At 38.3% G+C, this 25,291-nt stretch overlaps 2 long non-coding RNA genes across 18 annotated transcripts in view; one reads left to right on the top strand and one right to left on the bottom strand.

Annotated features, from left to right (window-relative positions):
* The window catches only part of LOC103693508 (uncharacterized), a 490,050-nt gene that overhangs the window by 254,666 nt on the left and 210,093 nt on the right, over positions 1 to 25,291 (top strand). The window contains exon 1 of one of the 17 annotated variants that reach the window (XR_010056231.1): positions 5,670 to 25,235. The exons of the other annotated variants lie outside the window; for them this stretch is intronic. This is a non-coding gene — a long non-coding RNA (uncharacterized LOC103693508). Of the gene's footprint in view, positions 1 to 5,669; positions 25,236 to 25,291 lie in introns of those variants that run through there. 17 annotated transcript variants of the gene reach the window in all.
* On the bottom strand, positions 314 to 5,687 carry LOC120095539 (uncharacterized). Its single transcript, XR_005491077.2, has 3 exons — positions 5,519 to 5,687; positions 4,765 to 4,881; positions 314 to 562 (listed from the first exon to the last, which is right to left on the bottom strand). It is a non-coding gene; the product is annotated as an uncharacterized LOC120095539 (long non-coding RNA).

A 25,291-nucleotide genomic window follows, 5' to 3' on the forward strand; every position in this document is an offset into this window, starting at 1 on the left:
CTTCCCCAGAGTGTGTCAATGAAAAGTGTGTCTACCTATTTTAAAACTTTTGATGAATCTTTTAGCATCTGTACGTCAACTCTGTCTCCAATTTCCCCCCCCCAGTCTTCCCCTTTCGTGAAGAACATCACAAGTCCAGGTATTGCCTCTACTTAATAATTCTAATTCCATCGAAGACTTTCAGTGATTCAAGTCCACAGCTCATATGTCCTCATAGGCATCTCTTACTGAAATTAGTGGGGAAGATGACAAATTTATAGAACTTCATTCTTTCTCCTGAAAATATATAATCATCAAGCTTTTAAAGAATATGTTTCTTTGTGATTTTGTTTATTATTCCTCTTACTAATCACATAATCGGTTCCAAATATAAGGGAATTAAGGGCTATCCAAAGGGGGATTTAAAGAGGTTGAAAAGAATAGGTTGCTGGGTAGACAAGCCAAATTAAATGCTGTTGCTAGGCAACAGCTGCTGACGATGAGAGGTTTCTGAGGTTCTCCATACAAAGTTGTCTCATGCTTGAAGTGACAAATAACTTTTAAAAACTTTGAGATCATAAATCTGTCAAGAGAAAAATTGAATTAGAGTATGTAAATTATTTGTAGATTTTAACATACAGCAAATGTCCTATGTATTGAAGCTAATGATGTTATTTAGCTATTGTTAATTATAATAATTTCTATAATCGCAGAAACTCACATTGTACTTGACTCAGCCCAGCTGTCAGCCAATATTGTGCCGGCGAATGAATAAAATGAGTTAATGATTGCTGTAAATAGCACAACTTTTATAGCTACATTTTTATAATATTTACCCCCTTTGATTACCTCATTATTGTGACTTATTTCTTTGGAAATTATCTTTATCTACACAACAGAACTCATTCTAACTCACTCCGCCATACATGTGAGTAGAACTCTGCCAGATTTGTGGAGCAGAGAAAGTATGAATGGGGAAGAAAGGAAGTGTTTCGTGGAATGGCCTCTTGCCATCTCTTTTGTTAATATTTAAAAGAATTTCTTCTTGTAGCATCCAAAATAGCCATTTAACAACATAAACTGGGACATGATTCTCTCCATAAAAGTTTTCAGTGGCTTCTTACATTATAAAGAAAATCCACATTCCTTAATGTCTAGCCAAAATGATACTGGTTCTTTCTCTGAGTCTGTATGCAGTGTATGTCTTAACCTGACAGATCACAGTCTTAGAGACCATGATCTTCGGAGAGGCTCAAGCACCCTGTGCTTGAGATGTGCTGCCTTTCTCTACCATGCCCTTTCAGTGGACTCTTACTCGTATCTCTTGCATGGTTAAATTGTGCTCTCCTTAGATGTTTATCTCCCATAATCCATCCTGCCTCCCACACAATCATGTCTCTGCTCCATTTTCTACCTATCACTATAGGAGATTATCAATATACTCAGTGATTTGCTTATCCCTTTCCATATAATTTCCTGATCGGGACTTTGACTCATCATTGTGACCCAATTCCTATCCCTCTTTGTTAAAACAGATACAGGGGCTAGACATAGAAAGTGAATTGTAGCAAAAGAGACCAAAACCTGCCAGGAGATTTAAAAGATTGCCCTGTACATTTGAAGAGGCTTCTACAGAGCAAGAAAAGTTTGAATTCACCCTACAAGAGCTAGAGAATTTGGAGGAAGGAAAAAGTGCCTTTCAATGGGACATCCTGGAATGACTGCTTAGACATATCATAAGCGGTAGATGAACTAAAGTGCAGTTGACAGATGAGCCACCGAATGCTGAAGTTATCCTATGTACTAGTGGTGATGGAAATACTGTTATGGTTGGATAGAATCTTGAGATGTTATTTGTTGACAACAGGGTATGAATTATATCCTGAAAAACGGGGTACCCTTGAAAGGTCTACTACTGAAGATAAACATGATAAAGATCACGAGAAAAATCACTTTTTTCGTAACAAAATACTTCTAATCATTTCTATCCCCTCTGAAAAAATATTTTATTTTCATTTGGTCATCTGATGATAGCAAGAGAGGATCCCTCACACCCATCCTTTTCTAGTTTCAGAGGACATGAATTCCAATGATGTAGTGGAATTCCTGAGACTACAGATTAGACTTTACTCTGAAGGCTTTTTAACATATGTTCAGAGAATAGTATTCCTTAACCATGACCTCTTCTCCACTTCAAATTGTCAGTTTTCAAGTTATATTTTACATTGTTCTTATTGTCTACTAAAATTTTTTTTTACATTTTATTGATTCTTTGTGAATTTAAGAACATCATGCACCCCAATCTCATTCATCTTCTTGTCCCTTCATATCCAACCTTTGTCCTTGCAACAACTCCCAACAAAATAAAATAATATAGAATTAAAAAGTATTTTGTCATGGAAGCTGTATTGTATCACAGTGTGTCACACAGTATACATTTCCCCCAATATATTTCTACAAGTTGTAAATGTCCATTGTAATGAATCATTGGCCTGTTTTGAGGCCTCTCACTTCTGCTATACTGTCTCTACTGGACCCTCTCATGGACTCCTTCTGGATATTATGTTGTGGCCCTGTGTCATGAAGATCCAGTAGCATTGTCTCTACAGTACTATGTCTTAGAATGGGCCAACCTAGAGCTCTGGAACTGGGCCTGGGATGTAGCTGAGTAAGTCAGTCTGCTATCTCTCTTGTGTTCACACCAGCAGGGTGAGTTCCCCAGCTCTACCCTGATTAACTCACCTAATGGTGAAGTATGCAAGAGACAGGATCAACTTTCCTGCTTTCATGTCCTCTAGGATGATTGACCCACTCCTTTGCTGTCATGATCAGCTCTACTGTGTTCCTCAGACAAGGCCCAAGGCCCACTCTCTCAATTGCTGCAACCAGTGGTGGAGGCAGAAACTGCCCTCCTGCTCTTATAATAACAGGGGCTGGCTACGCATGTGCACAGAGCCAACTCTCCCATGTTCACACCTTTGGGAGTGGCTTACATGCTTCTCAGCCATCAGGATTACCTCTACTGTGTTGCCCAGGCAAGGTGTGGGACTAACTCAGCACATAAAACTGACTTAGGTGGGAGTCCAAACCATGGGTCTGGGACACCAACACAGACCCTAACTTCAATAAGACTATAGATCCAAACATGACCCCTGGAAGCAGCCTGGGCCCAGATACCCCTATGCCCTCAAGTGGCAGCACGGGCTACTTAGATTGACATGTCCTTCCAAGCAGTACAACCCTCCACTATCCACATGGCCTTTGGTGGTATTTCTAACCACAGACATTGATACACACCCAAGGTGCAGCAAGACCATGGATCCAAACATTGCCCTTGGTAGCAGCCTGGGCTAGGGCCTCACTATAACCTCCTCATAGCCAGTTGCTCCTTACTGTCTGTCTTAGTCAGGGTTTCTATTCCTGCACAAACATCCCAACCAAGAAGCAAGTTGGGGAGGAAAGGTTTTGTTCAGCTTACACATTCACATTGCTGTTCATCACCAAAGGAAGTCAGGACTGGAACTCAAGCAGATCAGGAAGCAGGAGCTGATGCAGAGGCCATGGAGAGATGTTACTGACTGGCTTGCTTCCCCTGGCTTGCTTCCCCTGGCTTGCTTCCCCTGGCTTGCTCAGCTTGCTCCCTTATAGAACCCAAGACTACCAGCCCAGAGATAGCACCACCCACAATGGCCTGGGTCCTCTCCCCTGATCACCAATTGAAAGGATGCCTTACATGTGAGTCTCATGGAGTTATTTCCTTAACTGAGTTTCCTTTCTCTGTGACAACTCCAGCTTGTTTCAAGTTGACACACAGAACCAGCCAGTGCACTGCCCTTGAGTCTCCAGTTCCACCTTCCTCCACAGGGTACAAATCCTCTGGCTTTGTTTTCTCTTTTATTTTTCTACCACATACTCTAAATTTCCCATCATTCCAACACACAGTCTCCTTTTGTAGTGGCACCCACTACAGATGCTTAGATGTTTTTCTTCTAGCTGCCACAGGGCAGCCAGACATGTATTGAATTCTTAATAAAAGTAAATAGGTTTTGTGGATTCACCAGATACTAGATATCTCCTTGAGTAAGCCTGATGAGTATCTTACACCCGAGGCTAAAGGATATAAGAATTCATTCAGGAATATCCATCAAATCATTTTGCCCTTTAAAAGTCTCTGTGAAGATAATTCATAGCTTCTCTGATAACAAAATATTGGTGTTAGAGGGTTGTCAGAGACCACCCACGCTGTGTAAATAAATACTGTGAAAGGAACATCGATGTTTATTTTTGCAGTCTTAAGCATTTTATTGAAGCACACATTCAATATAAAATAACAAAAGACTCCAAATAGGACAGTCTTCTATTTCGTCATGAGGAAGAAGATAAGGCCAATTAAATTGCTAGCCAAGAGCAAAGCAATTTGGTGATGTCTGTATTATGTGTCATGGAATTCTTAATAGCCTGTCCTCTAAGGAGCTGTGCCCAATATAAATGTACATTAACTACAGTATTGGTACAACTGCTCAGATAAAATCCCCACTCAAAAAGACACAGTAAACTAATGGGAGACATCGACAATGTCTGATGCTGAAAAAAACCAGAACATACATTATTAGAAAACATTCTTTTACTAATATTTAAATTAAATATATATTTTTTTTTGGTTCTTTTTTTCGGAGCTGGGGATCGAACCCAGGGCCTTACGCTTCCTAGGTAAGCGCTCTACCACTGAGCTAAATCCCCAGCCCCAATATATATTTTAAACTATTCCCCTCCAGTTTATTTTACCATATTGTATCAACTTGTGACATGTTTCCTCACTTCGATGTTTTCTTCTCTAAATGAACACACTGAAGGTTTCAGGTTTTCTTCTGCACACCTGGGTTTCTTGACTTTGTTACAATACTATAGTTAAAATCAAAATTGTATTGTTAGTGTTTTTCTGAAAATGATTTAAATTCTATTTCTTTTGGAATAATGGTAGACTGTATATATCTGTGAAATACAAGGAACTAAAGGTTCAAAACAGCATAATAAAGTATAGACACTATCGCTGGGCTCTAAGGAACATTCTGGTGTGCTTGTCTTTTTAGTATAGCCAAGGAAGCCAGCTTTGATAACTGACACACCCACTCTGACCTTTGTCCAGCTGGCTTGGTTGACTGAAGGAAAATGATTTTTTTCTATGTAATTTTCACCACTGACCACCTGTCTTTCCAGATTTAGATATAATTTGTTCTGCTATATGGGGTTGCCCTCTAGCCAGGGTAATTGAATACTGAATTTCAAACAGATACTTTGTAACTGTCATAGGACATTGATTCTCAGTATAAAATTACTGGCTATTTTAACTTCACACACACACACACACACACACACACACACACACACACACACACACACACACGTGCGTGCAGGCATAAGAGAAAAAGATGAACTGTATTATCTTCTTTGTGACCAATTGGCAAAACCTCAGAAAGTTGCCATTTGATTTTGTCCGATATCTGATCACAGCTTTCACCAGAGACCTTTTCTGACCCACCTCTCAGATGAAGAATGGCAGGCCAGGGCTCCAATCACTGGCTCTCAGATAACATGCCAGCATTACTCTGAGCGTTCTTGGTTCACAGGACTCGACTACTTTATTTCCCTATTCTTTAGTGGTTTCTTCTGTTATCACCTCTGGGAAAGCCATGCTGTCCACAGGAAGAAATACACACACACACACGCACGCACCCACGCACGCACCCACGCACGCACGCATGCACGCACGCACGCACGCGCGCGCGCGCACACACACACACTTGAGTATATGATGTAGTCTGGACACAAACACATAGAGAAATACTTCAGTGTGTATGTATATATACACGCCCACAAACACATTGATGAGCATGTACACAATAAACTCTCAAAATATATACATACATCTTTGTCTTTGATTTTGTTAAGTGAATAACTACATTTACCATCTTCCCTTGAAAACCAACTTTTTGAATCATATTGGATCCACTAGGACAGAAATGTAAAACAAACAGTCTAGTCTTGTTTTTGAAGGAAGAGCCATGCTATAGTTCATTCCATTGATTGAAGGTTCACCAATAACCCTGATTGTTGTGTGCTATTTTATGCATTGTGAGTCACGTCAGATTTAGAAATTGGAGAGTAAAGGGCTGAGAAAATTTAGAGAGGATAATCAGTTTTGATGAAAGGATTAGTTAATTTCATGCATAAGAAACCTGTGTAATACAGAGTCAGGTTGTGATGTCTCTATGTAAGAGATAATATTTAGACATGAAGTCTGGGATCTTTCACTTAGTGAGAAGAAATCAGGAAATAGTCATTTAACAAACTCTACACAACTCATGCATAGCCTGAAGTAGTTGGAATAAATGTGAGAAGCAATGTGTTCTTCAACTGCCTTGATCAAGACTCAGAGAAAGTAGTGGTACCCTTCTGAGCAATCAGAGTAAGAACGGAATATCACAAGCACTATTAGATCAGAATTACTAAAATGAGTAATTTTTTCCCTTACTTTGTGAGAGCTCAACTTAGGGTTGAGAAAAAGTATAACAGACAATGAAAATCTAGCCATGACACTTGAAAGTCTTGAAAATATTGCACAAAATACCATAAAAATTTCAGGGATAGAATTGGGCACTCTACAGACATGATTTTGATGAAGACTTTAAAGATATTTGTGTTAAGAGGGGAGGATCAAGGGCAGCATCCAACAGAATATCTTCCTGCCTCGTGGCTACAACCTAAGAGGAGTCTCTTGAGCCAGCTCTTTCTCCAATACAAAGCAGACAATTTTACTTGGCCACCATTGCCAAGTCCAGACACTTTCCTTAGACTAGCATCTTCTCTCAGCATTTACTTCATATAGCTTCTTATTTAGCCAATATTACCATAAGCACAGAGAATAGCCTGTTTGATAATCATTTACCTTAAACAATAAAGTAGGAGGTTTGATGTGGTTGTGTATATGTCTTCTATCTTCATAGTCATAGTTTCTGTTGATTTCCAAGGTAACTCCATTTATCTGGTTGTGACAAAGGATCATTCTGGAGAGCATTTTCTGTGATTTACCAGAGACTATTGTCTTTTAGTAGTCAGTACTAAAGACTACTGTCTTTAGTAACAGCAGTGATGAATATGAAGAGTTGCTCTAGGAAAAGTTTGTCTGAGTTAGAAATTCTGGTGGACGTGAGACCACTTGTTTTTTCTATGTTTTCTGCACCTACTGTGACAAAATTATCAAAATAGAGCTTTGTGCAAAGATCAGGAAAGACGGTGGTAACTAGGGAAAACTACAACATGAAAGATTGAGTGTTTTATCCTTACTAGTTATTAATTTAAACATATGTACAATTTTTAATAAACTTAATTTAAATCTACATAAGCCCTACACAATCTTATTGGCTTTCAGTTTCTCTCAATGGCACATTGATGAAACAAGGGCTAGGGGCTATGAAGAAATAAGGAAGAGAAGCGTCACTGCTTACTGCTGTTCAGGGTCCTTGTCTCTTCCACTCATTTCTGGATCCATGCTGGTCCCTTTTCATACCCTATGCTAGGTCCTTGTCCATGCTTATCTCCACACAACTGATTGTTTGCTTACTCAGAACTTGAGGTATTTGGGAAAAACACGGCAGAAATATTTGGATGATTACAGTTGCAGAAGACCTCTCAATTTTGTTCTTGTTTATTTGGTTTGAATAATTCCTATGAACTACGGGAATGCTATTTACAGAACGCTGACTCTCTTGCAGCGATTTCTAACTCTTTATTGGAGCCGTTAGAACCAGAAGGCAGAAACACAACGGAAAGGAGAACACATAAGTCACAAGAAGCCTTGAAAATTGGAGTAAAAGCCTTTCACATTATAACTGAAGAATCCTCCTACACTACTTAGTTTTCTATGGGCCACTTTTGTGCTACCTCGATTCATGAAAAAAAATCATCATTACAAATTTTTTCCTTCTAATTTTATAAGAATGCACTTATTCTATTATGACCTGTCATAAATGACATAAAAGGTACCTAATCCACGGTGATTTGACTTCCTGATTGTTCTACTTTAGGTGGTCCATAACTGATACACATTTGGTGAAAACTATACTTTGTACGTTGATAATATTTTTCAGGTTAGCTATCTCTGCCCATGAATATGAGGTGATATATCTAGCTGTACCCCATTCCCATTCAGCTGCCTGATTATACTAAAAATAACCTATGCAGTATATTACACTGTTGTCAGGCTAAGATATTCAATAGAACAGGGTTTTTAAATATGTTTTCAATAAGTTATTCTTTTAACTTACAATGTTTCTGTTGCTATATATCCCACTTGTACATTGAGAAGCATTTGTAACAATAAAAATAAGAGTGTCCTCAAGCACCGTTATAATTTTTCTAGATATATAAATATGATCCCCAGTTAATATCTAGTGATTCATAGTAAGCAAATTATACTAAGTCACAAAAAGGGTTTTGTTTAAGTTAAAATATTACGGAAACAAAGATTCTGACAAAGATTGATGCACTTGTGTTATTAGTTATCAAGTTTGAAGTGATGGTAATTGATGATTAAGAAGCATTTCAATGGGCTTCTGGCTTTTAAGATGAAATTCTTGTCAGTTTGGGGGAAATGGCTGCACTTTGAGGGTGTCATTTCCACTCCACAATAGTGGTATGTCCTAAGCACTCTTCTCTTTACAAAGAACCATTGATAGGCGATGGGACAATTAGCAAGCAGAGCACATTATGATCCTTCCTGCTACATAATTGTCATGTGTACAATAAGAGATACTGAAGGGAACAAAGGCTGATGGCTTCTCGAGATATTTTGACTTATGCCTTTGAATCTCAGACACCCAAGGAGACAGAAATACTAGCTATTTTTATTTTATTTTAACGTAAGTTAATCTGTATTAAATTATGACTTTCAAATGCTCATTTCCCTTGATTCTATTTGATTTTATATCGAAACTGTCATATTTACAGTACATCTTCAGGTAACGATTGAGTTTATTGTGGGGATGCTGAACAATACTACAGCCGAGAGCATTTGAACAACCTTTTTATTTCTTTCCCAGAATTCACGTCGTTGACCACACAGAGCTTAAAAGAATTGCTTGAATAAAAGTCATACTAATTCTAATATGAGCTCCCATTTTAATGATAAATACCCTTTTAAGAAGATTCATCATTTATATTTATTAAATGTGTATAATTATAATTTTAATCATTAATATTTTAATTCTATCTGTTGAAAATATATTTCTGCCTGATATATATATATATGTATATATAATACTTTTATTGATCTATATTACAGTAAGCTTTATATTCAAATGGCCATTGAGTGAGTCAAAGAAGAGACATGTAATATTAGTCTCTATTGAATGTGTGAACCAAAAGCAAATTTAACAGGATTTTCCAAGGCTCACCGATATGAATAGGCACACAGTTGGTAGAAGTCTCAATGAAGAAATAAAAACACAAGTCTCCATGTAAAACTCTACTGCCCTCTCCCAAGCCAAGCAGTGGAAAACTGCTCTCTCCCCTCCTCCACAGAATGAGTCACACACGGAAGAAAACCATCTCCACAGCTTGCTTAGAGCTGCCTATTGCGTCAGAGTCGGAACCACAGGGGCTGCCTTCATGGAAGGAAGAGGGAAGGCCTGAAGCTTTTCTCAACATCACTCTCCTTCTAACAGATTTATTGTTATAAAGTGGATGGACCTAAAGCTCAACTTCACACATTTCAACTTCCACATCCTTCCCCAGATGCTTCTGCTCATGGCGGGAGTGGTTTATAAATAATCGTTTATTTAGAAGTGTTTCTTTGAAAATTTTCTGAATGATTGCTTTGTTTGCTAACTCTCTCAAAAAATACCTTTTTGATACACTAACACTTTGTATTTATATTTATTTTTATTCTTTAAGCATTTCATGCATACCTCCAACAAAATATGATCATATCCATAGCAAATGTCCCCTCCCCAACAGCCCCATAACCTCCAATACATCCCTATTTCCTGGCTTCTTTTTTAAATGCTTAAAGGTGATGGAAAATATGACACTAACAAAAGACAGATCATGTTGCTGGCCTAGAAGATCATACATCAGTTTGTTATCCAAACGCAACACTAGGAATGTTTGGCTTTTGGTGATTATAATACCAAATACATGGTATAATTAACTTATAAAGAGAAAGGTTTATATCTATCTAATTTTAGAGATTTTGACCAATGAGAAAGCAGAATCATTGCCTCTAGATCTTAGAAGGAAGTGGTGGAGCACACAGGATAGAGACACATTCTTCACTTCGTTAGCTTGGAAAGGGAATGTCTGGACTGCCCTAAGGACCTCCCAGGAGGTTCCTTCTCCCAAAGTTTGTACCTTCATCCAGTCCCAATCTGTGCAAGAAAATATAGTTCACCCGTGAGTGTTTTGGGACACTTATCTAAACCATAGTTAATCTCAGAGTGATTTTTTTTTCAAGAAAGGATTTCTCTATATTTCCCTGGGTGTCTAGCAACTTGCTCTGTAGACCAAGCTGGGCTTTAACTCACAGAAATCCACTTGCTTCTGCTTCCCCAGTGCTGGGATTAAAGTTATATGCCCCCACCAACTGGATCAAAGTGATCTTTCGATGACATTTAATAACTTTTGCAGGTGTATAATGCAGGTGTATAATTAAATTTTCATTAAATTAAATTAAATGTATAGATATCCTTTTAAAAGTAAATGGCCTCCTAGAGCTCCGTTCATTTACAATTAACCTATTAAACTGCGACACTTTATTTTAAAAAAAAATAGAAGGGAAAATATTTCAAATACATCTATAAAAATACCAAACGTGTTTGAATGTCTAAATTCTTGGCATTCAGTTGATTTCTTGACTAGGTAATCTCGTAGATGTTTCACATGCTTTGAATAATCATAATTCTTGTCAAGTGTGTAACAGCTTCTCTGTATCCTTTACCCTGGTTCTCCTTTGCATGCTACTGTGTGGCTTTCCCCATGAATAACTAACTCTTCTCTCCATTGTACCTTCCCTTTCCAGCTTGTTTGTCAGAAATCTGTAGCCCTGAATGATAGCTAGAAGGCTCTCAAAGTTTCTCTAAGATAATTTTTAACTAAGTTTATTCCCTTTGGGTTTGAGTTTGTCAAAACCCCAGTTTTCTGAAATAAAGAAAATAAGACAACAGCTGGGGTGTTTCCACAGTAAATACATTTAGAATGGTTACCATTTTCACACAAATTTTGTACTTTTGGCTACTCGAAGAACTACCTTCACACAGTCTCTTACAAGAGAAAAAATAAGTTTTCCTCTCTGTTAAAGATTTGTTTTTCTCCGGAGATATATGCAGATATGGTATGTACTCATAGCAAAAAAAGAAAAAATCAGAATAGCTTTCTAATTCTAATATAATCACTTTTAACCTGTGATATAGACGTTCTAAGTATGACTCATCAACTTCTGAAAGTCTCAGCCTAGGAATGAAAGGCATTCAGTTAATGATAAAAAAATTGTGATTAATATTTTCATGAAAATCTCTTGGATTTAATTTTTTTTAATTCCAATGAGTGAGTCTTGGTACAAGCATAACACTGGTTCCCTTTTCACAATGGGTTCCCATTAATCAGCATGTCAAAAGTTTTCCATTTTGTCATCCTACAGAAATTTAGCTCAATGTATGTTATAATCTTATAATAAATTTAAAACAACTGAAATATTTGACATTAAAGTTGTACTGTAATAAATTATGCAACTATTAACAACTTTCTTTTTAATTATTAACAAAACTGGCTATAATGAAACTGTTATGTTTATTATTAAGAAAAATGAAGGTGTAATATATATGAAAATTGAGGTCTAAAAAAGTGCAGCTGCTTTTTTTTTTTTTTTTTTTTGAGCTGGGACGGAATCCAGGGCCTTGTGCTTGCTAGGCAAGCGTTCTACCACTGAGCTAAATCCCCAACCCTTGCAGCTGCTTTTTTATCTGCCCATTGTTTGTGAAAAACAATGGTTTCTTCACATTTTGAGATAAAATTGTTCATGATATCCCTAATAATGTGTTTTTATTCTAATTCCTTAACTAAGTACTTGTAGTTTACTGTGACATTATCATAAAGACCTCATTGACTTTGAAATGGCAGTGCTCTGTTCCCAAGTCTTCAGAAGCTGTCTAAAGAGTCAGCATATTTGTGCATATAGTATCAACAGGAACCTGTAGTCCCACTGTCTTGTGTTCTTGGAGGTTATAGCCAAATGCTGTTAGAGGGCCATGAAATAATACCAAATTAATATAAACCTAAGTAAACAATGAAGTAAGTAGACCTGACCATCTAACTATGGTCATTTTGGATACATAATAGAAAATACTGGATAAACAGAAAATAAATCTGCAACATAAGCTATATAATGTGATAGGCAAAAATATAGGCTGGTTATATTTCTCTCTTCCATTGTCTTCATTTCTCAATATTTTCTATGAAGGGTGCTTTGACATATTGGGTTAATATTTACTACAAATATACATTTTGTATCATTTTATTGATTGCCCAGTACCCTGTCATCTAATTGTGTCACTCTAATGGGGCATGAACATATTTGTGTGTGTGTGTGTGTGTGTGTGTGCGCGCGCACGCACGCGCGTGCGCACGTGTGCCTGTGAAACCCAGGGTTTGACATTAGTTATCTTCTCATTCACCTTCCATTGTATTTTTTGACAAAAGTGTCTCTCACTGAACTTGAATCTCCCTTGTTAAGCTAGATGGTTAGTGAGCTGGGAGATTCCTGCTTGTCTCTGTCTGTCCGTCATAACTAAACTTTCAGGCATGTTCACTACTCCTGGCTTATGTTTACACTGGTGCTTGAAACTCAGAGGATCTCCTGCTACATAGCGATCATCACACCTAATGAGCCATATCAGCAACGAATAAGCATTTTGAGTAAATGGTGACCAACAGATTGGGAAAAGAATGAGGAGTTTTTTCAACGATGAAAGGAAAATAGAGTGCTAACAAGCAGAGGGTATCACAGATGAACTCCCATCCGGAGTAAGAAGATTCAGACAGGTACTGACCTATGACTCATGCTCCTAAAACATTAGATTTCTCAATAAATTGAGAAATCTCAAATCATCATGTTTGAGGAAGAACCCGACTTCAACTCTACTTTAAAAAATAAAAAGATTGCTTGAGGAGAGAGTAACTCTCAAATTGTATTAAAATGTAAACTGTACTTTGTTTTGCAGGTCTGGAAATTATGTTCATCCACTTAAAAATATATACTATCACTGTTTGTTAATTGAGATGGCTGTAAACCAAAATAAGTTTGCTTATGTAAATAGCCTAATGACTGTGCCAAAAAGGCCTTCACTGACATATGTTTAATTAAGAAATATGACAGCAGCTATGATAAAAAGCTTTAATTTCAGAATTCCTATTACTACCATGCAATGTACATTTCTCAGCAAAACAATTCAGTGAGCCAGGTATTCAATGAGCTCTCTCCTGAATTCTTAGCATTTAAAAGTTAAGGCAGAAGAGTACCTACAAGTTGGAGTCCAGCCTGGGCTACAAAGAGATACCATGTCTCCAAAGAAGCACAAAACAATTCGATGACCAAGTACTCATAAGCATTTGATGTATCAATGCTTTTGGTCCGTGGATGACCTTATCCTTGGAAATGCACACAACTTTTTCTTCTCATGCTACAGATCTGCAATGGGGCATGGCATTCCATATTAGTTTTAGGTACTGATAACTGAAATTATCAACCAAATCCAATGTGCTGACAAGCAGTTACATTTTGGAAAGGAACACGTTATGCCTGCCTTGTAGTAGGACCTAGAGACTTGTGAAGGGCGTAAACTTATTCTTGCTCTGCTCCTCAATTCCTTCAGCTCTGTCTTTCTTGAGATTTATCTCTTTTGCTTGCCTTATTGTTTATGTGATCATGTTTTTTATTTTAGTCTCAGTATCATTTCAAATGATTCCCCCTTGCTATGAGATCAAGAATACTCAGATCACCAGTTGGAAAGAGATCTCTCTGTCTCTCTCTGTCTCTCTCTCTGTCTCTCTCTCTGTCTCTCTCTGTCTCTCTGTCTTCTCTCTCTCTCTCTCTCTCTCTCTCTCTCTCTCTCTCTCTCTCTCTCTCTCTAAGACTGTAGATTAAGGGATTTATATGTTCAGGGATTGTTCCCTCAGAGTTCCCAACGTAAAATAATGGATACTTTTACAAAGTAGGGAAAAATGACAATTAAAAGATATCCAGGGTTGGGGATTTAGCTCAGTGGTAGAGCGCTTGCCTAGCAAGCACAAGGCCCTGGGTTCGGTCCCCAGCTCCGAAAAAAAGAAAAAGAAAAAAAAAAGCAAAAAGAAAAAAAAGATATCCAGAAATATAACTGCATTCAAGGAATTTTCTCTGTGGAAGGACATTTGGCTTAGAGATTTCATTGATTGTTTCATGCATTTAAAATGAAGTCAAACAGAAATACATTTCCTTCCAAGGTGTGTCATCTGGACCATTACTATCACCAGGTCTAATTGGCTTGACAACCCATCTCATTCCCTTCTCACATCAACCATCATGGTTTTCGTAAATACTCTTAAAGTTATTTTCTCTCTGACAACAAGGAATCTGACTGCCACAGTGTTTACCAGACTCATTTGCTGAAGCAATCCTTTCTTTACATCAGATCAAAGAACTTACTGTGGGGCTAGCATCTCATGCACAGTTATTGATCATTTACCTTAGCAACTGCTGATGAAATAACATTTCTGTTTAACTAGCAAAATGAATCTCAGCTTTGTGCAACCTCAATGGATAGCTTCCTACTGTTTTAGCTTCCTGGGTTTTTGACTTTTAAGCAGTGGACCAGCCAAAGCCAACTGACACCCTGCACTACATTCAGAGTTCTAAGTCCAACTTTTCAAGAATTTGCCAGTGCCCATTTTGTAATGACTAAAGCATGTGCCATGCTTTGGAGACTACAGAAATCCATTTATTTGATAACAGTCATTCACTATCACCATTAGAGATGACCATCATTGAGTACTTGGTATTTACCTGCAACGTAAGTGGCTGAGATCATCTGAACTAACTTGTCACATCCTTACTTCTTCATCCGGTGAGGCTCAACATTTGGGGTTCTTAAGTTGGATAATAACACAATTACCATCGTTCAGGCCTTAAGCCTCTGATTACATGTCCTCTCCCTAGAGCTGTTTATCCATATTTCTGCAAAGTAGTCTCATTGCTTTAATCTTTGTCCTTTTGGGGCTTTACTTACCTTGTTCCTTGACACTACACATTCAGTGAAATATGTTCCTGTCTCCTATTCCGAGGCCAATTGTGTTGTGAATTTACTAGATCCTCAAAAGAGCGTAGGCACTTAAAAACTGTTTCTGATTACCCTTCTATAATAGGAAATAACATTAAAGCTCGATGGCAAAGCACATACTGGGTTTTCAACTGATTTACACCAGGATGCTTTATAAGAAAATGAGGAAAAGCTGGAATTTAAAACTCAAACATAATTGGTATGTTTTCTAATTGGTTGCTTGGTTCTGGCTGTTCTTTTAACCAAATAAACACCTTATAAACATATGTTTTTTTTTAAAAAAATGGTCCCTTTACTTTCATTCTTAAATTTTTATTCTCTTATTTTTCATTTTTCTAACTTTTCTTTTAAGTGTATAAAAGTATTTCTAAGCTTTAAGTAGTGTTTGTAATTTTTCATTAAAATATAATTATATCATTTCTCCTTTCCCTTTCTTCCCTCAAGCCCTTACCATGTTCTCCTAGCTTTCTCTCAAATTCATGATCACTGATCCTTTATCTGTTATAATACACAAATATACTATCAAATATATGAATATACACATATATGCTTAAATATATAATCTGCTCACTTCCAATAATGCTATTTGTATTTATATGCCTCCAGAGATAGCCATTCAAAATTGGATAACAAATATGGGAGCTCTTTCTTAGGTGAAACTGTTTCCCTTCACTCTGAAGGATTGCTAATTTTATAACATTAGCAAGTGTGAAAGTGAGCTATAATTTGGAACCAGTAGCAGTCCACTTCCAAGCCACCAATTCAAGACTACAGAAAATCATTTCTCAAGCTATAAGATTGTATCTTTTTTTAATTGAATTTTAATTATTTTTTTACTTACTCACTTTACATCCATCTCACTTTCCCCCATCCTAGTCACCTCCTTTGACAATCCTTACGCTTTACCCCTCCCCCTCTGCTCTGAGTGGACTGGGGCCCTCATGGGCATCCCTGACCCTAGTACTTCAAGTCTCTGAGACTAGCTTGCCATTCACTTTTTTTTTCATTTTTTTTCTTTTTTTTATTAACTTGAGTATTTCTTATTTACATTTCGAATGTTATTCCCTTTCCCGGTTTCCAGGCAAACATCCCCCTAATCCCTCCCCCTCCCCTTCTTTATGGGTGTTCCCCTCCCCACCCTCCCCCCATTGCCGCCCTCCCCCCAACAATCACGTTCACTGGGGGTTCAGTCTTAGCAGGACCCAGGACTTCCCCTTCCACTGGTGCTCTTACTAGGCTATTCATTGCTACCTATGAGGTCAGAGTCCAGGGTCAGTCCATGTATAGTCTTTAGGTAGTGGCTTAGTCCCTGGAAGCTCTGGTTGCTTGACATTGTTGTACATATGGGGTCTCGAGCCCCTTCAAGCTCTTCCAGTTCTTTCTCTGATTCCTTCAACGGGGGTCCTATTCTCAGTTCAGTGGTTTGCTGCTGGCATACGCCTCTGTGTTTGCTGTATTCTGGCTGTGTCTCTCCGGAGAGATCTACATCCGGCTCCTGTCTGCCTGCACTTCTTTGCTTCATCCATCTTGTTTAATTGGATGGCTGTATATGCATGGGCCACATGTGGGGCAGGCTCTGAATGGGTGTTTCTTCTGTCTCTGTTTTAATCTTTGCCTCTCTATTCCCTGCCAAGGGTATTCTTATTCCCCTTTTAAAGAAGGAGTGAAGCATTCACATTTTGATCATCTGTCTTGAGTTTCATGTTTTCTAGGCATCTAGGGTAATTCAAGCATTTGGGCTAATAGCCACTTATCAATGAGTGCATACCTTGTGTGTTTTTCTGTAATTGGGTTAGCTCACTCAGGATGATATTTTCCAATTCCAACCATTTGTCTATGAATTTCATAAAGTCATTGTTTTTGATAGCTGAGTAATATTCCATTGTGTAGATGTACCACATTTTCTGTATCCATTCCTCTGTTGAAGGGCATCTGGGTTCTTTCCAGCTTCTGGCTATTATAAATAAGGCTGCGATGAACATAGTGAAGCATGTGTCTTTTTTATATGTTGGGGCATCTTGTGGGTATATGCCTAAGAGAGGTATAGCTGGATCCTCAGGTAGTTCAATGTCCAATTTTCTGAGGAACCTCCAGACTGATTTCCAGAATGGTTTTACCAGTCTGCAATCCCACCAACAATGGAGGAGTGTTCCTCTTTCTCCACATCCTCGCCAACATTTTTTGTCACCTGAGTTTTTGATCTTAGCCATTCTCACTGGTGTGAGGTGAAATCTCAGGGTTGTTTTGATTTGCATTTCCCTTATGACTAAAGATGTTGAACATTTCTTTAGGTGTTTCTCAGCCATTCGGCATTCCTCAGCTGTGAATTCTTTGTTTAGCTCTGAACCCCATTTTTTAATAGGGCTATTTGTCTCCCTGCGGTCTAACTTCTTGAGTTCTTTGTATATTTTGGATATAAGGCCTCTATCTGTTGTAGGATTGGTAAAGATCTTTTCCCAATCTGTTGGTTGCTGTTTTGTCCTAACCACAGTGTCCTTTGCCTTACAGAAGCTTTGCAGTTTCATGAGATCCCATCTGTTGATTCTTGATCTTCGAGCATAAGCCATTGGTGTTTTGTTCAGGAAATTTTTTCCAGTGAACCAAAAGTTGGTTCTTTGAGAAAATCAACAAGATAGATAAACCCTTCGCCAGACTAACGAGAGGACACAGAGAGTGCGTCCAAATTAACAAAATCAGAAATGAAAAGGGAGACATAACTACAGATTCAGAGGAAATTCAAAAAAATCATCAGATCTTACTATAAACGCCTATATTCAACAAAACTTGAAAATCTGCAGGAAATGGACAATTTCCTTTACACATACCAGGTACTGAAGTTAAATCAGGAACAGATAAACCAGTTAAACAACCCCATAACTCCTAAGGAAATAGAAGCATTCATTAAAGCTCTCCCAACCAAAAAGAGCCCAGGTCCAGACAGGTTTGGTGCAGAATTCTATCAGACCTTCATAGAAGACCTCATACCAATACTATCCAAACTATTCCACAAAATTGAAACAGACGGTGCACTACCGAATTCCTTCTATGAAGCCACAATTAGTCTTACACCTATAAGATTGTATCTTACTTCCAAATTATGTTGTGCATCGAGATTCTCCATTTAAGCATTTCGGTAATGGAAAAGAATTTGGAACCTTAGAAACGTAGCATTCCTTACTTACCAATGTTCTCGGTCTGCAGTTAAGACATCATGGTCTTATTTAGGCAGCCATGTTGTTGTGGCTCCATAGATGTAGTGTTTCCAACCTTCCTGTGAGACACAATCTCACAGCAGACATACTGGTCGTCCAGGCTCTTAAGACTTGTTCTCTCATTCCATGTTGCTCCCTAGGCTTTAGGTATAGGAGTTGTGTTGTAAATGGATTAGCGGAGGTTAAGCATAGCAATCTGTATGTGTGTCACCCAGGCCCCAAATGGTTGATGATCACGTGCTTCCTACCATGTTAAGATAAGGGAGGTGGAAGCTCCTGTCTGTCCATTCCTCACTTGTGCTTCATTAGACCATGACTATAAGTTCTTATTTGATAGTCTCCACATCTTTCTCTAAGACGGTTCTGGTCTGGTTCTCAGCCTTCCTAATGTTCTCACCCTTTAATACAGTTCTCATGTTTTTGTGATCCCCAACCATGAACTTATTTCATTGCTACTCCATAACTATAATGTTGCTACTGCAAGGTAAGTATCTGGCATGCGGGACATATGGTTTGCCCTCCTGTGAAAGGGTTGCTTGCCCCACAAAGGTGTCCATACCTACAAGTTGAGAACCACTGCTCTAATAGATGGTCTCAGGTCTCTTTGCTGAAAGAAGATGAGCTTCCTTGCTAGATGCTGTTATTACTTGCATTTTATTCAGTTAGAATTGTTTGACTATTTGTATTAAACGGGAGAGTAAAGGGGGTACATGATGCCTTATATGTTCCCTGAGGGCTTGGCTGGGGTCAGGAAGCAGTGAGAATGCCAAAACCTGTACGGAGCCCTGTCCCTCCTCTTCTCTGTCTAGTGAGTTATCTCATACCAATCTAAAACCTCTCTTGTTCCTCTTCAGTTCCACCACAGTATCTGTTCTTCTTGTAACACGTGAGGAACAATCTTTTTTGTTTTATTTATCATTGTCCCATCTCCTCACTATCTACAGAGAGCTAACCACTATATCACTAACTTCTCATGTGGTCAAGTAAAATTATAGACACCAGCAGATTAGTTGAAAAGTTTTATTAATTAATCTATAGGCTACTCACATTTTGTTCAGTGATTCAATAAAACTTCCCTCATTCTGCTTAGAATTCAATCCAGAATCTAACAACACAGTCCACTCTGATTCAGTCAGTCTTACATATTCCATAAGCTTTTGAGATGTTTCAAAATAGTCTTCTTTAATATATTACATCCGCACTGTAATTTACCCCTTTCCCTCCTTCTTTCCTCTCCGCTACCTCCAGTCTACCCCTATCCACTCACCATCCTCCCTTCAGAAAGAGTAGGCGTCCCAGAGACATCAGCAATGGTACAACAAGCTACAAAAAACCAGACACATACTGTCGCCTCAAGGCAGGAAAAGGCGGCCCAGTAGGAGGAAAGGGGTCCTACAAGTAGGCAAAAGAGTGAAGGACAACATCCACTCCCACTGTTAGGATTCCCAGAAGTGTACCAAGCTACACAACCATAACCTGTAAGAGGACCTACGTGATCCTAATCTCTGTGAACCCTGGTCAGTCAATTCTGTGGACTGTGTTCTCAGGTGTCCATGAACCCCGTGGTTCCTCCAGTCCTTCCTCCTCCTCCTCTGTAGGACTCCATGAGCTCCCCCTAATGTTTGGATATGGGGCTCTGCATCTGCTCCCATCAGTTGCTGATCAAGTCTTTGTGGTCTCCCCTTTGATGTTGATTCTGCGTGGCTCTGGCTGGAGCACACCCTGCAGGCAGGACACACACTAGAATAAAGATTTTGTGGCTGGATTGGTGTCCCAGTCTCTCCATTTGAGGCCTTGCCTGGTTTCAGAAAATAGCCAGTTCAGTATTTGTGTCCTCCACTTATAAATCATGCTGGCTAGTGCTTTTCAGAATATCAGTCTCAGGTTGTCTTGTCTGCAAGTATTCATTATGTCACTAAGACACACGTCTGCAGTCTGAAGAATCTATGTGTAGGCTAAGTGGAATTGATTTATTGTTATACATCCTTAGTTGGGTCATATCTCTGCTTTACATCTGGTAAAAAATGTGTGGTTTTTAATTTCTTTGAAGAGCCAGTGTTCTGACTTGCAATATTCTTTTGAGGGATTTATGTAAGTTTATCTTAGAGATGGATAACCCATTCTTGATATATATATATATATTAAGCATATGGTTATGCTCACAAACATTAAATATGTTCTTCCTTAGTAACTAATAGGCAGGTACTATGGGAAATTTGAGGTAGTGACATTTCGTTGATTGAAGGTATCTCTCATTCTGGCTGGCAAATCTCTGGTTTGCATCGATGGTCTCTTCAGTGGACGTTATAGGTACCACATCTAAATGCTGTTTTTAAATTGATATTAGCTATCATTTGATGTGCTTGACTTCCTGACCCTCACTTCCTAGCACAGATTTTTCATTTTGCTTTGTTTCTTTCTATTTTTGGTTCTTGCATGGTGCTGGGATCTACCCCCTAAGCATCTACATGCCTGTCAAGAGCTCTCCCCTTCCACTCTCACTCTCTTCCAAATTTGGTTATAGAATCATTTCCCCAATCATCAGAACTATTTCAGAAAAAATCCATAAACTCATATACTCTAGACAATCTGTAGTCTGGATTACTCATGTCACTGAAATCTCTCTCTCAGGGCACCTGTGGCCTGCTACTAGCCAAATGACTTTAGTATGTGCACCACTTAATAATGTCAATCACTCTAGGAACGACTTACAATTTGTGAAACAGTCTCCCTTGGTTCTGCTGTTTCCTTCCTGAATGTGTCATTATATATCTATATATCTATATATATATATATATATATATATATGTATATATATATGTATATATATATAATTTTTTATCTTCAGTTTCTCTATCACTCTCAGTATATGCTTTGGACCTTGGTAAAGACCCCAAAGCTAAACTCATTAGCGTTATGCAGGCAAATCAGTATTTACCTCCAATTTAAGTAATTCACACAAAGTTTAGCACTGAAGTCTCAATAAATAATACAACTCCATTAATCACAAAACCCAAATAATTAACTTTTAATCATGTCCCACTTGGTGGGACTGAAACTGAATCCACTGATTTTTGTCTCCCTTTACTTTGTCCATTTTAAGCTACCTGAAGTAGTGTTGGAGATGGTAGTGGTGGTGGTGGTGGTAGTGGTGGTGGTGATGATGGTGGTGGTAGTAGTAATAATGGTAATATTAGTATTTTTAACTAGACTGTTCTCTGTGTCTTGCTCCATGTTTGAACATGCCCAGTTTCTATTTAAGAATAGCATAATCCTACCTCAGGGATATGTCACAGATCTTCTGAAGGGAGGTGTGCTCATCTTCTCAATGATGTCATCATGACCTTTGTTATCACTCATTCTAAGCACACATGTCCTGCTTTCCACGGGGATTGCAAATGCCTCATGTGATCTTTGCTGCGGGTCTCATAAACTAGCTCGACGCTTTATTTTTAAACTGATTTGTGAACTGAGTGGTAACAAATCCCCTGTGGTTTGGTTTCTTATGTTTTTGCATTGCTTAATCATCCGTGAAGCTCCATGCTCTTCCAGAAATGTTGTAACACATAGAATAGAAAACCCACTGATATTCTTTGTATCCAGCCATTCAGTTATAAGTTCTTATTGTGAAACCCCATGTAAAACCACACATACATGCCCTGTCAAACCTTGGAATCAGTATGTTCGGTAGGTAGTTAAATAAAATTGTTTTGTTACACCAAGTGTGCCAAGGCAAGAAATAAATAAAATCCTGTATGATTTTTTAATTGTCAGTTTCTCCCATTAGTGAGCAGTAAATGAAACAGGTACTTGATCAGATACTTCAGTTCTGAAACTCAACGCTGTGCTTTTCTCTCATCTAATTAGGGCCTCTTAGCACCTCAAGTACATGCATACAAAACATCCTCCTTTATAGACATAACAATACCCAGATATTAGCCAAGGCACAAAGGAATAAATGCAAACTCAACAGCTTTCCAAGGAGAACATGTACAGTTTGGATCCCTTGACAGCATTCAATAAATATCAAGTGTACCAAAATTCATCTAAAGTTTTTTGAAGGCTCTGGGCATGAATACTTTAATAAAGTTTTGACTTTGGCTTTAAACATTGATTTGCATTTGAGACAAATATTCACATGTAAAGGTGTAAATTCAGTCTTTCATAGAGAGTTACCGAGATGAGCGTGGAGAGCAAAGTGTAAACTCATCCCGAGTGTCCCACGACGTAGGAATATTTTGTAAAGTAGATTGATGTAAATGCTGCACAGTGAGAGCTGTCCCTGACAGTGGTCACTGCTAGACAGGGTTAAGAGCACTGTAGAACAGGCCTTTCCCCTTTCATCAGCTTGCCATGGACGCTAGGCTATCAACCTTGGCAGTTAGGTCTTTCTTGTGGTTTTTACATGGGTGTACTCTTAAACTGTATGATTAAGACAAATGTATTTGTGCTCACATAAGCATGGGGACTCTTATGATGAAATTATGAATATAGCACTGACCTTCAGAGTAAGCCATAGAGTTTTGATTTTTTTAACAATTATTTTTATATGTAAGGATGCTCTGCTGGCAGTTGGCCTGTGCACCATGTATGTGCAGTGAGCATACAGACCAGAAGGTCACCTGGGAGTAGAGTTAGCTTCAGAAGGTTATTAGTGCTGTGTGGCTGCTGGCAAATGAATCCTTTCTAGAAAGTGCAACAAGTGCGCTTTTCATCACTGACCCATCTCCAGACTTCAGAGTAAGCAATAATTTCTGATCTCCTGAAATGTGGTTATTAGTTTACATTATTGAATTCTTCAGCATGTATATGAAGCAGTTGATTAAAATATCTTGGTGCTAAAAAGACTTTTAAATGATTTGCAAAATCAAGTTTATGGAATCCATGTGTGGTGGGTGGTGTGGGTGCTCCTGTCTGTTGATGTATTTACAACAATTAGTGTCATTTCTGTGGTTGTATATTTAGAATCTCTTCTCTTGACTCTCTGCTACTACTCAGAAGTTTCTCTATAGGACCTGCTAAAACATCAGTGGCCAGGATTAACAAAGGAAAAACAAAGGGAGAGCCAACGTCTTCATGGTACTTTCCTTGGACAATTCTACCATCTCACCTCACCAAGTGCCCAAGAGCATGTTTGTGATACAGCGTCGTAGTGGCACAAATTTCATTATCTACTGGTCTAATTTCAGAAACCATTGTTTGGTCTTGTTCAGATAGAACATTTATTCTGAACTTGATATTCTTAAATTTGGGTCAAGAAGAAAGTTTTATTTAAGATAAACAAAATCTCTTTGGGACATGGCTTTTCTTGGTTTCTCTTCCTGTTGCTGTGGTAAAATTCCCTGACAAGAGCAAAGATCAGAGGATGCTACTGAACACCTCACTTTCAGCCTTTCATGCAGTTCAGGATAACTGGCTAAGGGAATAAACCCATCACAGATACCATGGCTTTTCTCTCATCAGTCGAGCTAATCAAGGCAATCTCAGACTAGCATTCTCAAGAAGACCTTCTTCCAGCTGATTCTAGTGCCAACGAAGTTAACACTTATCATTAACCGGGAATATGACATAGGCACCCTAGATGAATTACTTTTCTTCTGGAAGCACTGGACATGGTAAAGGAGTTTTGTCAAGGATACTGATCACACAAAAATGTAATTTACCTACCGTGCCTTTACAGGCTTTGTTTGAGTGTGATTACAGCAAAAATTTTGAAAGGTTTACCCAATTTTAGTGGATTTATTTTTATTTTTATTATTAATATTCCAATTGGTATTAGCTATAAAATTTCTACCTTGTGACTTCTTTAAGAATAGAAATATCACTCAGAAGAAGGTTAACCACTCAAAAGTTGTTTGGTTTACCCTCTAAGATGTGATCTAGATTAGTCATATTTTTTTCAAAAAGTATTAAAGTGCCTTTAAAATATAGGCTACTCTCTTATTACTAAATGAATGTTTCATGGAACACCTGTTATTTTTACTTGTCCTGTTTGTATTGAGCCTTGTTGTATGAAGGTTAATTTCTGATGTTTCTAATTTTTTGAAAGAATTTGTTTCTTAAAGAATTAGTTAATTAATTAATTTTTATGCGTGTGTTTACCTGCGAGGATCTGACCCCATCCATCATCTCCACAGCAAGTGAGGAAGATACTTAGTGCTTTTCTACTTCAACATCATGTTTTATTTTCACTGAATCCTGTCAAAACAGACTTGGATGGTGTCAATAGCAACTGAAGCCTATTTTGTCTTTTTCACTGAATTCAGTAGGTCAGTTGCAAATAAATAGTCCAGGCGTCATGGTGTTCTCCTTTGTGGAAGATGTGACACTTGTCTGATAAACATAACGAATTGTCATAGTGACCTATGAATGCAGTGAACGCAGCCCGTAATGATACTGAAAGTGCGCTCCACATAAAAGGCAAGCGAGCCAGTTAGCTTTACTTTGCACTTTGAAATATTTTGGTAATGAGTTTTTCTCCAGTAAATCACTTTTCCAGAATCAGCAGTCGAAGTCAAATACGATCAGTGCAGAGTACCACATGGTCACCTGAGCTGTAGCACTATTTCTTATTCAAGTGCTCATCCTGTCTTCCTGAAAGGTACCAGTTCTCTCTATGAGGGAGCACTGTCTGGCTAGATGGTACTAGTTCTCTCGGTGTGGGAGCACTGTCTTTGGCTAGGTGGTACTAGTTCTCTCGGTGTGGGAGCACTGTCTTTGGCTAGGTGGTACTAGTTC

The sequence above is a fragment of the Rattus norvegicus genome, chromosome 11 (assembly GCF_036323735.1).
Source record: "Rattus norvegicus strain BN/NHsdMcwi chromosome 11, GRCr8, whole genome shotgun sequence".
Lineage (NCBI taxonomy): Eukaryota > Metazoa > Chordata > Mammalia > Rodentia > Muridae > Rattus > Rattus norvegicus.